Source organism: Wolffia australiana, chromosome 10 (assembly GCF_029677425.1).
Source record: "Wolffia australiana isolate 7733 chromosome 10, ASM2967742v1".
Lineage (NCBI taxonomy): Eukaryota > Viridiplantae > Streptophyta > Magnoliopsida > Alismatales > Araceae > Wolffia > Wolffia australiana.
In genome coordinates this window covers 16,427,493-16,439,241 of record NC_135844.1, presented here as the reverse complement: position 1 = coordinate 16,439,241, position 11,749 = coordinate 16,427,493, and the positions used below count along the sequence as shown (strand labels likewise).

The 11,749-nt window shown below is 39.2% G+C and overlaps 1 long non-coding RNA gene across 2 annotated transcripts; it reads left to right on the top strand.

The window, feature by feature from the left end:
• The first annotated feature begins 2,712 nt into the window (after positions 1-2,712).
• LOC144708934 (uncharacterized) lies at positions 2,713-6,513 on the top strand. 2 transcript variants are annotated; one of them, XR_013582903.1, is made up of 3 exons: positions 2,713-2,834; positions 5,642-5,821; positions 6,238-6,513. It is a non-coding gene; the product is annotated as an uncharacterized LOC144708934 (long non-coding RNA). The 2 variants fall into 2 exon arrangements; XR_013582904.1 differs by having other exon boundaries at positions 2,758-4,097.
• Positions 6,514-11,749: the final 5,236 nt, after the last annotated feature.

Below are 11,749 nucleotides of genomic sequence, written 5' to 3'. Positions count from 1 at the left end.
CCCAGGCAAGTGCGGAGGGAAGATTATTATGTTAGTGAACATATTATATGGGTTTACATTTATAAATGAATCACAAATCTGGAAATTTTCTATATAGGATTGAGACAGAACGGCCAACCATCTGGTGAAAAGCCTGAAGCTTTCATCATAACAGGCCATTTAGTAAGTTGCCCTCTAAAGAAGATCAAGATCCCAGCTTTAAAGAAGACCTAATGGTCTGACTTACATGTAACCATTTTCTTCTTTTTATTTGACCTTCATAGGCTCTGACTGGTTCAACGCCATGTTGACGAGCAATTAAAATGGGGTTGCTGATGTGTCACATGACCGAGTGGTTGACAAGGTTTTCAATGTAGCGGAGGGGTGTACCATTTAAGAGTGGAGTACGGGTGTGATTTATGTACAGTCGTTGTTCCTCTATGAAGGATATCACACAACTAGGGGTAGATTGGGTCATCTTGACTCGTGCACATCATCTCTGTTTGCCAGATGGTGGATTCCAACCAAAGATAGGGACCGTGAGCTATTCGATATGCTGTGTAGGACCTCTGAGGCCAGATCATGATATGTACAACCATCGGAAGGGTCTTCTAAAGATTGATGTATAAACATCATGATGGAGGACCATCCCATTGAACATGCCCGGACTCGTCATCAGCCTCGTCGCAGGCCCCAAGGCGATGTGAAGAATCTAAACTTCCGCTACCAGGTTTAAAATTGCATCCGCGTCTTGTTGTTTTATCTCATATTCATGCCATTTTATCATCTTCACGGAGGTCCTCCATGGGTTTTACAGAGGTTCTCTTCACTTTACCAGTTTATTTTGTCACTGTGAATTATAGGGAGGTCCTCGCTTGCGTGTGTATGGGCTCCCCCATGAAGTTGTTCTGTTTTGTACTTTTTTCACTAAAAGGCGGGGAGACCATGCACGGTTTTTTCCATCTTGAAATACCCTTTAGGGGGTGGGGAAGCCCACTAAGCCCTTTTCCCCCTAAAGGAGCCCATTAGGGAACTTTTGACCCCACTCCTCTTCTTTCACTGTAAAAGAAAGGGGGAGGGCCTTGTTTGGATTGAACATTTTTTTGAAAGAAAGAGAGACCTTTGAACAAAAGAAAAAGAATGTTTGCATTTAGAATTCCCAAGGGTTTTCCTTCCCTGCTCCTTTGTTGGGTGGTATGGTAGCCGGGATTGAGCAATCTGTTGTGCACGACAGAGCTTCTACCACTGTCTCCCTATGGATTACCTTAGCCTGAGTCGCCTGACGCCACTTGCTCCTCTCTCTACACCGCCACCGCCTACAGCCTTGATCTCGCTCCCGGACACCGTTGTGGAGTCAACAGCACTGATGCTGTTTTTCTGAAGTTATTGTGGACTCACCGCACTCCTCCCACAGTCCCTCGTCACTTTGGCGGGCCTCACTATTGCCCAGGACCACGCTGCACCAACCCTCACGATTAAGTCCGTAGGTTCCCCACTGCGTGACTTTCGCTCGACCCGGCCATCATAGCCATGGTTCATGTAGGTGGAGTCCTCGGCGGTCCACACTACTACCATCCGCCGCAACGCTTCAAGCGACCGCTGCTTGAGAATCTCGAAGCATTGACCCCCGAGGTTACCCGACGCATCCAAGGGTCGACGATTTCCGTTGCACCCTCGGCGACCCATCCTACTAATGGCCTAAATCTCGTGGTCATTCTTCGTCGGCCTCGACTCAACTTGGCGGCTAGACTGTAGACTCTAGGCAGTCCTAGTTCGCTCATCGATTACGCTGCTGACCATGGCTCCACCGCTCGCGCTACCCCACCGCGTTGTCCACTTTCACACGACGGGACCTTGGCCTTCACCGCCCCTCGCAGAGTCCTCTCCAAGTGCCACTTGTGTTCCATGCCGGCTCCGAACGCTACTATCATTGACGTCGCTCAGATCAGAGGATTCTTGCCCCCGACTTTACAACCTTCCACGACGGTCCTGTTCTGTCAGGACACCCGGGTTTGTAACCCGCAGGTTTCATGATCGTTCCCCTCCCCGTATGTTACATTATTATTACCTCTTTCAATGTCGGTCATCGAGTGTTCCATCGCCTCAAGAGGATTTATGCATTTTATAAGACTTAGCCACCGTCTCGTGTTAGAATACTTCTTGACGATGTCAGACCGGTTTGTTCACGATGATGGTGCGGACACCTTCGGGCGGTGATATGTCCCTCACCCATTGACTTTCGAGTTGAACTCACGGATCATTGGGGCTTGGTCTGACTACGACATCCCTCCTTGTCGTTATCTAGCTTATGCCTCGGACCAGTCGGCTATTAGTGTATTTTCGATACTTGCACGCATCTTATCATGCGTTGCATCATTTTCATGATCATTCATCTGTGATCTAGCCCGAGCCCATCGAACCGGGCGTCGTGTTACATCACATCAATATTGATTTCGGAATTTTGATGAATTAAATACATGCTCAGAACTCAAGATTAAGGTTTAGGTCAAAAATCATAACATGTTGATGGACAAAGGTATACATGAAAAGTATATTTTTATTTCAGACGCACAAAGTAAATATAAATCGTATTTTACAGAACATCTTAACACTTAATCTCAATTTTATTTTCTTTCTGTTTTAACCTCAACAAGAAGTAACTGCTATATTAAGTGTTGCAGGGGCATTTTAGTAAAAATAGTGAGAATTTTTAAAATTTAGCAATCGGCACAATAAAGAAAGAAATACAGGTTTTGAAAAGAGAAAGGTGATTGGGGATCTTGGTGTACACAATCTTGGCGTTTGCAATCTTGGAGTTTGCAATCTTGGCACTCACGATTTGCACTCGCGATCTGGTTTGAAATCTTGGCACTCACCAATGGGTTTGCAATATTGACATTCTCTCTCTGATTTGAGATCTTAATTCTCTCCCTGTTGCCTGTGATTTCAGCTGTCTCAATATCACTCTTGTGTTTTAGATTATATCTTGTGCCTGTGCTTTCAGCTGTTTCTATATCGTTCTTCCTTTTTTTGAATTTATTGCTTCCATGATTTCTGTTGTATCTCTCTTGCTCTTGCATTTTTTAACTGTATCTTTCTTTCTCACTAACATTGCTGATCGTGAGAGAGAGAGATTTGGATTTCATTTTTCTAGTTTTTCTTTTTCTGTCGTATGGTTTGAAATCTGAACAAATCAAGATTACCAGGTGACATTGCTGGTCGAGAGAGAGAGAGATCTGGATTTCGTTTTTCTTTTTTGTTGTTGGGTTTGAAATCCGAAGAAATTTACATTTCTGATTGAGAAGTTGTCGAACGTCGTTGAGCATCAGATATCCTAAAATGCTAAATAATCAAAATCTGGTCGGACATATTTGTAGTGCTTTTGTTTGTATGTTTCTTACATGTTAAAGCAGGTTGATTGACATGGTAAAAATATTGTTGATGTTGTTTAAATTAATATTGTCGAACTTTATTTATCTATCATCTTGAGATTGGTCCATCGAGCTGAAGTTAATATTTTCTCTGAAATTGCTATCTTAAGTACAATATCAAAACGCTGAGAAATCTAGCTAACAATTTAGAGATCCTTAGTATTGTGAAAATAAACTTGATACAAACCTAACAACAAGTCACTGATACAAGATTTAGTTGTCGTGGTTCTTAATTAGATACTGTCATCTGCAAATCTCTGTATGAAAGACATTGACCATTGATTAAGATTACCATAATAAGGATCGATAAATATTAATTTTCTAGTGAATATATTATACTGTAATTGAAGTACTTTTGCTCATTAAACTAACTTTTCAAGAAAATTGAAGCATACAACAAAGACAAACTTATAATTACTTTCACAAGTTCTTTGAGGTTTGAGTTCACGTTAACATCTTAAATTTACATTTTCAAGTCTTATTGTCTTCCATTTGCTTGAGAAATCATATTTTGAATCATTTTCAAAACTGAATATTGTATTTTGAGTTCAGCTATTTTGAGGAGATAGGTACAATTTTGAGTGAAGGCAGATTGATAGGAAGAAGGCTAAGGGGGCTCAAATGACCTTGAGAAATCATTTTTAAAAGAGAAAGCATGCAGACCTTCAAAGGCTAAGGGGGCTCAAGGTCATTTGCATTTTCAATTCCTATATAGGAGATATCCGTGGGTCCATATTACCATGGTGTTTTAGCTTTGAAGAGCTATAACGACTTGGTTAGGGACTGATTAAAAATCTGGTTGGATATCCCATGACAGGAGTAAGGTAATAGCCCTAACCTGTATAAAAATCTTGGGTGTCCCTTCCTCCTTCGCTCTCCTTAATAAATAAATATATCAAGTTAGGATTATAGTAATATCCAAAGTAGTTTTCTTAAAAGAATACCATAATACACCCCCCCTCTTAGGCCACTCATAGTATCATAATTCAACATCTTTTGTCAACCGAAAAGGGCTCTTCTCAACCGTAACTGATAATCTTCTCATTGGAATTTATAGTTTTGGGGGAAGACCATCATTCGGTCGTGTGATATCATCCAATTTATTTTTGAAATATAATGGATATCACATGAAATAGTGAGAACCAATTCTATATTTTCATTTTATCATGATTTAAATTGATAACGGATTACTTTATTTTGATTTTATGATTTTTCCTAGGTTAAAGACAGTTGACGCTGAAATCAGGGCCATAAAGATGGTTACCAATTCGTTTCTTGCTTATTTCAATGATTTCGGCTTTTCTTAGCGCCCTAGACACCTGGCGTCAATCTGTTGCTTGGTAGAGGATATGAAAGAAGTCAACAAATCAGAGCATAAGTCATGGTCAAGCTGGCAATGCAAGGAGGATAGATAAAATATAATTGTTGATGTTAGCCAAAAGTCAAAATATTGATATCGTGAGATCCAACAGTTCCATTGAACTCAAATTTGGAGTGTAGGCTCCTATTTTTCCCCTGTATTTATTTATGTCATTATATGATATAAATTTAATTAAAGAGAGGGTAAAAGCACAATGGGAGCTAATTCCAGGCCCTCTTAAACTAAAAGGACAGAAAAACTCTTAAAGTCAACATACGCTTTTTATTTTGCATTCAATGTGTGAACTTCTTCTTTCCTTTTTGAATTCCTTCTTGAATGTTTCCAAAGTGCCAAAGCAAGGGTGTAATATAATGCATACCCCTAGTGGATTTTTAAGGGTTCAGTGCCGTCCATTCTATTTATGGGCTAGCTTATCCAATCCTATTTCGTTATCTCTATCATTACCGTACATTTGAATGTATGTTACCAATTTCATTCAAAGAGGCCAAATTCCCTGAAATTTTTACCATTTCCCCTCTCTAGAATGATTTCACTAATTTTCCCTATCTTCCTTGGTTGATCCTATCTCTCCATAAATATTAAGAAAGAAATTTGTTCTTTTTCTTAAATTTTGAATGATACTTGTCCGAAATTTGAAATAGTGTCACTCTTATCTGTAATGTAGTTCCCTCCTGTTATGGCCAATTGGGCATGCCTTCGACCCTATATAAAGGCCGGCATGCCCAAGAGGAGGATCCATAAAAAGTTTTTGAAGAAAATTCTCGCCTATGCTTTGCTTATAGTTACGCAAGTGTCCCATAAGAACTCTTATATTGAGGTTATTTCTGATTGTTGTAAATTTGGTTTAAAGGAGCAGGCCAAGAACTTCAAACATGGACTGAGACGAAATCTTGATTTATTAAAAAATTATACTCCTTTGGGAAGATGCTGTCCTTGAGAAAGGCAATCCAAGATTTCACCCATACAGTTGACTTACTCGAGGAAGCTTGGGAGAATTTTATCACGTTAACAAGGAAGTTTGCGCACCATGGTAATCTCCCATGAGTTTGTTCAAATATTTTATAGTGGATTGATTGATCAAGAGACACACTTAACAAAAATTTCTAGCGGAAGTATGTTTTTTAATCCTATGCAAACAAATATATGTTTTTGTTAGAGAAGGTCGTGGAGCATTGGAACTATAGGCAAAGTTTCTCGAACCATGTCAGGAATGTGGGACAAGTGAGAAGGATCGATTGATGTGAAAGTGGTAGAGCTGGAGATGCAGAAGAAGAAGATGAAAAGGAGATAAGAAAAATAGGGAAAACAATAGAATAAATGCTGAACCATTTAAATTTTCAATGAGGGCCCCTAGAGGACAGCCATCTCCAAGTCATCTACAAACACCTAGTGATGTTGATATTCTAGAACAAAATATACTGATGAATCTTGCCCATTGTTGAGCAGGTCCATGCGATGGAAAGTCAGAACACGAGAAATAACCAGTGGAATCAGAAAGCAAACATGCCGAGTCAGGGTTGGAGCAATGGAGCGCCAAATAACTGCTAACGGAGGGCTTACACCCCTCCAAAGAAGTAGAATTATCAAAACTATTCTACACCCTTGCCCTTTAATTCCAATGATTAAGGAAATGCAATGTTCTTTAATTCCAATAATTAGAATGCTGAATCCAGTGCTACTTTAATGGACTTTATTAAGGAAATGAAGAATTATTGAAAGATGACGATGCAAGGGAAAATGAGTACAAGAAGTAATTGAAGTGTGAAACAAGGGGAAAGGACCACATGCATTTCAACAGAACTCCGGTGCCAATAGATTAAAAGGTAAAATAGAGGAGATCCCTCCCAAGGGACTCAATCCCTTGTTAATCCTAGGAATTTATCTTGTATAGATACTAATTTAGAGTCCTAATGACATGCATTTTCTGAAAAATGAGTCATTTTTGTCATCATTATGATGCAAACATCACATCACATAGTAATCTAAATACTAGTAGTTTGAATAGTTTTACATATACCTATAGATTTTTAATCTAAATTTTTATTTTTAAACGCTCAATAAACTCTTCTCCTACATATTTCAGTATATAAGTTTATTAGAATACTGTGAATAAATTCCAGAATTTCAATTATACCATTTATTTCCTACATCTAACATTTATATGAAATATTGATCTTAATAATATATAACAGAGTATCTTCTAAATATCTTACATCTATCATTCCTAATTCTTTCTATTACTATTTTGTACTTTATCTTCTACATTGTTACTATTTTGACTTATACCACCTTATCCTTTCTTTTACGCATCTATATAGGTAATATTCTTATTATCCTTACTAGGACATCATTCTTCTTTACCCTAACTTCACTATTAGATATACATCTACATATATTACCTATGGATACGAACCCATTCCAAATGTATATATTTTGGTAAGTTTAAATAACTAGAGTTTTATCTAACTTGGGTGAATTAAATTTTCAAGAAGAATAAACTAATACCCTAATTTTCCATTGTTACCAAGACAAAACGAGATATTCGGGCAACCATTGGTGGTAGCCTAGTAAATACTAGTTAAGTATACACCAAGTGATACATTATGTAAATTTAACTGTGTTGACTGAATATTGTGTGGCTTACTGGTCAACTGATTACATGCATTGTAAGTAACTTACATGATCATGTTTACATGTTTGTCTACATTAAATTACTCATGATTGCATGTTATCAAGCTTAAAATGATTTAATCTGTTTTTAGAATGAATTCCTGAATTTTCTACATTTTTTGGATTTTCAAAAAATGTATTCTAAAATAATATAGTTTTTGAGATAGAATATGATTTTTTTGGAATTTTTTGATATTAAATGTTGAAAGGAATATTTTTTTGAGTCTATATATATATATATATATTTATGCGTATTTTTTTGCTTTTACTTTATTTAATACAAATTCTTAAGTATTTTGGCTTTTTTGGTGCAGGGTGATGTGGCACTCTCACGACCAATCATTTCAAATAAAAGGAAAAGAAGAAAAAGAGGGTAACGTGGCGCACTGACGCGCTGCCACATCAGCTAGGAGAAAGAGGGTTTTTTCATGTTTTTTCTTTGTTTTCCTTTATCTTTTTTTCTGGTACACGTGGCATGGAATACGAAGGGCACCCGGGAGGAATACGAAAAGCAAATAATACGAAGTGCATTGATTTCTTAACGAGCACTTAAACCGAGGACGTTGACGAGGAGATAAAGGGAAATCAAGGGCTAGGATTGCTTCAACTTGAAATAGCTATAACTTTTGATCTACAACTTTGATTGAGCTGAACTTTTCAGCGTTGCTTTGTCTTCCCCTCATCTTTCTATCCATACCCACGATCTATAAATAGAGGCATGGATCTTTGTTAAATTCATCTCACACTTGCTTCCTACTTTTGTGGGCTGATTGAAAGATAGTGAGTTTTAGATTCATTAGGAGTGTTCTTGGTGTTCTGTGTGTGCGGGGAGAAGCATTAGAGAAGAGGGGGAGCTTACTAACACTCATAAATTGCCATGATCGTGGCAGAACGTAAATATGTAAGGTAAGTATCTTTCCCTTGTGTTGTCTCTTTCCCGACGCCATAGTTAACATAATTAGCGTTTATCATTGTTCTTGCACTTTCATTTTACTCTATTTTCTTGTATCTTCATCCTCGCTATTGTACCATTCCAACCACTATCGTTGCTCATACCATCATCCATCATCATGTCTGTCACGTGCACTTACTCTATTATTTGAGTTAAATTAACTTATAACTGACGTATTTTAATCAACATCACTAGCTCACGTCCTCAAATATTTTTTCCGTCGATCCTCTCTTTGATCATCACTAGTAGAAGAAAGGAATTCCTTAATCACCATTCCCCAAGGATACGAGCTGTACTCATCACTAACTACATTTTTTTAAGTACAGTTAAACATATATTTTTAATGAATAATTAATAAGCCTAAAATTGATGTGTAAATACATCGTTGTTTGGGCTTTTAGACTTTTGCAAAAAAATCTATAATAACCCTTAATCACTAAATACAGTGTATAGATCGAGCACGGGGTCGAACCACAGGGAGGCGATAAGCAAGATATTTTATCGGATTTTAAATAATTTAATTCAAGAATGAATTAATTTTGCACTTAATAGACTTTAATTATGTTTATAATTAATCAAAATTAAGTAGAAACTTAGTTATGATTTTAATATTTTTGGTCAAGACACTCAAGACATGATAATTTTAATTATCGGATCAGATTAGTTTGGATTACTAATTTCCCAATTATGATAAAATTTTAAGACAATTTTTATGTATTAAAATTAAGAATTAATAATCAAGAAAGGGATTTTGAAATTGGACTTCAAGATGGACGAAGTTTTAGATGAACTTTTGTATTTAGGTTTTTTATATATTGAATTAAATTTCCAAACAAACAATTTTCAAATATAGTGAGATAAATTAGACGAATTCACCTAGAAATTTAAAGTGGAAGAATTTGGGGAAAACGTGAAACTCGAGTCTAATCTAAAAATCTAATAAAAGCAGAATGGATCCAAATCTATGCAGAAATAAAGATTAAATCAGATCTCGAATCAAAGTCAAAATGCAATGCTAATTATATTTAAGAACAACTTTGAAGGCATGTACATTTAGTCCATGCCTTAGCATTTTAGAATCACTCAAGAAGAAGTTCAAAAATCAAATTATAAACCTACAACTTTCAATGATGAATAAGATCTGTTGACTTCCAACGCAACTCATGTGTCCTTCTTGGCCAAATCCTCGGGGAGAGCTTCCAAAAAGTGAATTTCTCCTTCTTCTCAACCTCCATTTAAAGATCCAACTAAAAAAGTAGAGGGGGGAAAGACAAGCATGCCCTCAAAATTTCAGCTTAATCGGACGACTAGATCTCAAGATATCATCATTTTATTGAGAATTAATGATGTTAGACGTCATCTTGGACGTCGTCCGCTCGACACCAAATATGATGGTTCGGTGTCGATAAAGGATGATGTGGTATCAAACATCGACGGTATTGTCATCCGATGAATGCAACCCTAATGGGTTATGTAACTATGGTGTGATGAATGGGGTCCTACGTGTCGTACGTGCACGCTCCGACTCGAGGGAGGCGCCGAGCTCCATGCTAGGAGGGGTTTGCCGGGTGATGTCAACGGTGGCCTCTCTAACCTCGTCGGAGTGACAAAGGCATCTACGACCAAACGGATTCCATCCGTAGGTCTGCCACACAACCGACGTACTCATCCGTACGAGTAAGTCACTCATAAAGTCGTAGTTTTCTCTCAATTTGTCTCTCTCAGCTACCTATCCCGAGCGCGGTGGAGTCGAGACTAAAGTATAATGCAAAAGGTAAATAAACGAGCGTTGGGAGAGGATGGTGTACCTCGTCGATGTGGCTCACGGTGCACAATTTCGTCGACATTGGTGGCAATTCAGAGCGGCTGGAGCGGAGGGACGTCGGAGAGCAGACGACAGCTCAACATGCAAGATGATGCTGGAGTGAAGCTGAAGGGGCGGAGGAGGAGAGGAAGGTTATGGCAAGAGCAGCCTGTGGCGGCGAAGTCGCTCAACTAGACTTGCCAGGCCCCGCGGGGCGACCATTCTATAGCCGGTTTGGACAGTACACTCAACAGGCACTAGCGGCTTTGACTAGCCAACGGTGGGAGCGCGTCTGCCCTTGTTGCCTGGCAATTCAGGAATTTACGTGGTGGTCACACTCAGTAGTGGCAGAATTGCAGAGGCCGAGCTAGTGGGAGCGCTCAGTGTTCAGTGTTCATCCTGCTCCGTAGTTCTTTGGGAAGGGCCGTTGACCCATCGTGGACGCTAATGGGGAGCACGGCGAATCCCAGACGTGAGTGAACGCCATCGTTTGGGCTGGAAGCAGTGGGGCCCAAGGAGGGACTCCTGGTAGAGGCTCAGGCAGTCTTCCTCTCTCGTTCAACCCTTCTCTCCCGATCAAACTTCCTCCCCTCCCTAGCTGAGATCTCTTCTCCAAGGAAGGGGAGACTAGATGACACAACAATCTTTCTTTTGTTTGTATTTCTGGTCTTAGATGAAACAACAATGATTCCCCTTAAAATGGGGAAGAGGTCAAACGCCGCCCCCCCCCCCCCTAGTGGATCAACAAAACAAAGAAAGTTGGTCCATTGGGGGCCCTTATAGAATGGGCCCCCATTACACAAAGAAGGGGTGGGGAATTTAAAATAAACAAGGAAAAAGGGAAAAGGAAGGCCCCTTCCAATGACGATGAAAATGTGGGAGTACGGGACACGCAGCCAACGCAACGAAAACACAATGACGAGAACAGGAAAAAACACAAAACACAAGAAAGAACGACGAAAAACAAACTGTGATAAATCGAGCGATTTCACCCGATCTTCGATGACAGTGTTGGGCGGCTCGGACGACATCATCGACGATCTCCGCTGGCGTGTGCCATCAATTAATCTTAGCCGTTTGATTAATTTTCTCTCCTCCAAGTAGATAAAAATGGCATTTTCTGATTCGACGGCGCATTTTTCCTTGTTTTCTCCACCTCGGGTCGTGCGCTGCAACATATTTGTGCGCTTCAAAATGCCACAATCATTGCCACACTACGATGCATTTAAATGGCTCACAAAATGCCACGTCGCCCAGTATTTAAGAAAAATAGAAAATACAAAAAGAAACTTTTCGATAGCATTTGTAACATGCAGAGTCCATTTCCGCGTGAACTTAATGCACGCGTCGAATCGACTGTGGCGTGTATTAATTAAAGCGCAAGGGTCCCTGTTTTATTTATTTAATGCACGTGTGTCGATAGCCGTGTGCATTAAATGCACACGGCTATCAATTTGATGCAACACGTACGGCCGGGATCAACGGCGCGCATTGCATCATATTGGTATTAGAGCTCGATCATGCTAAACCTC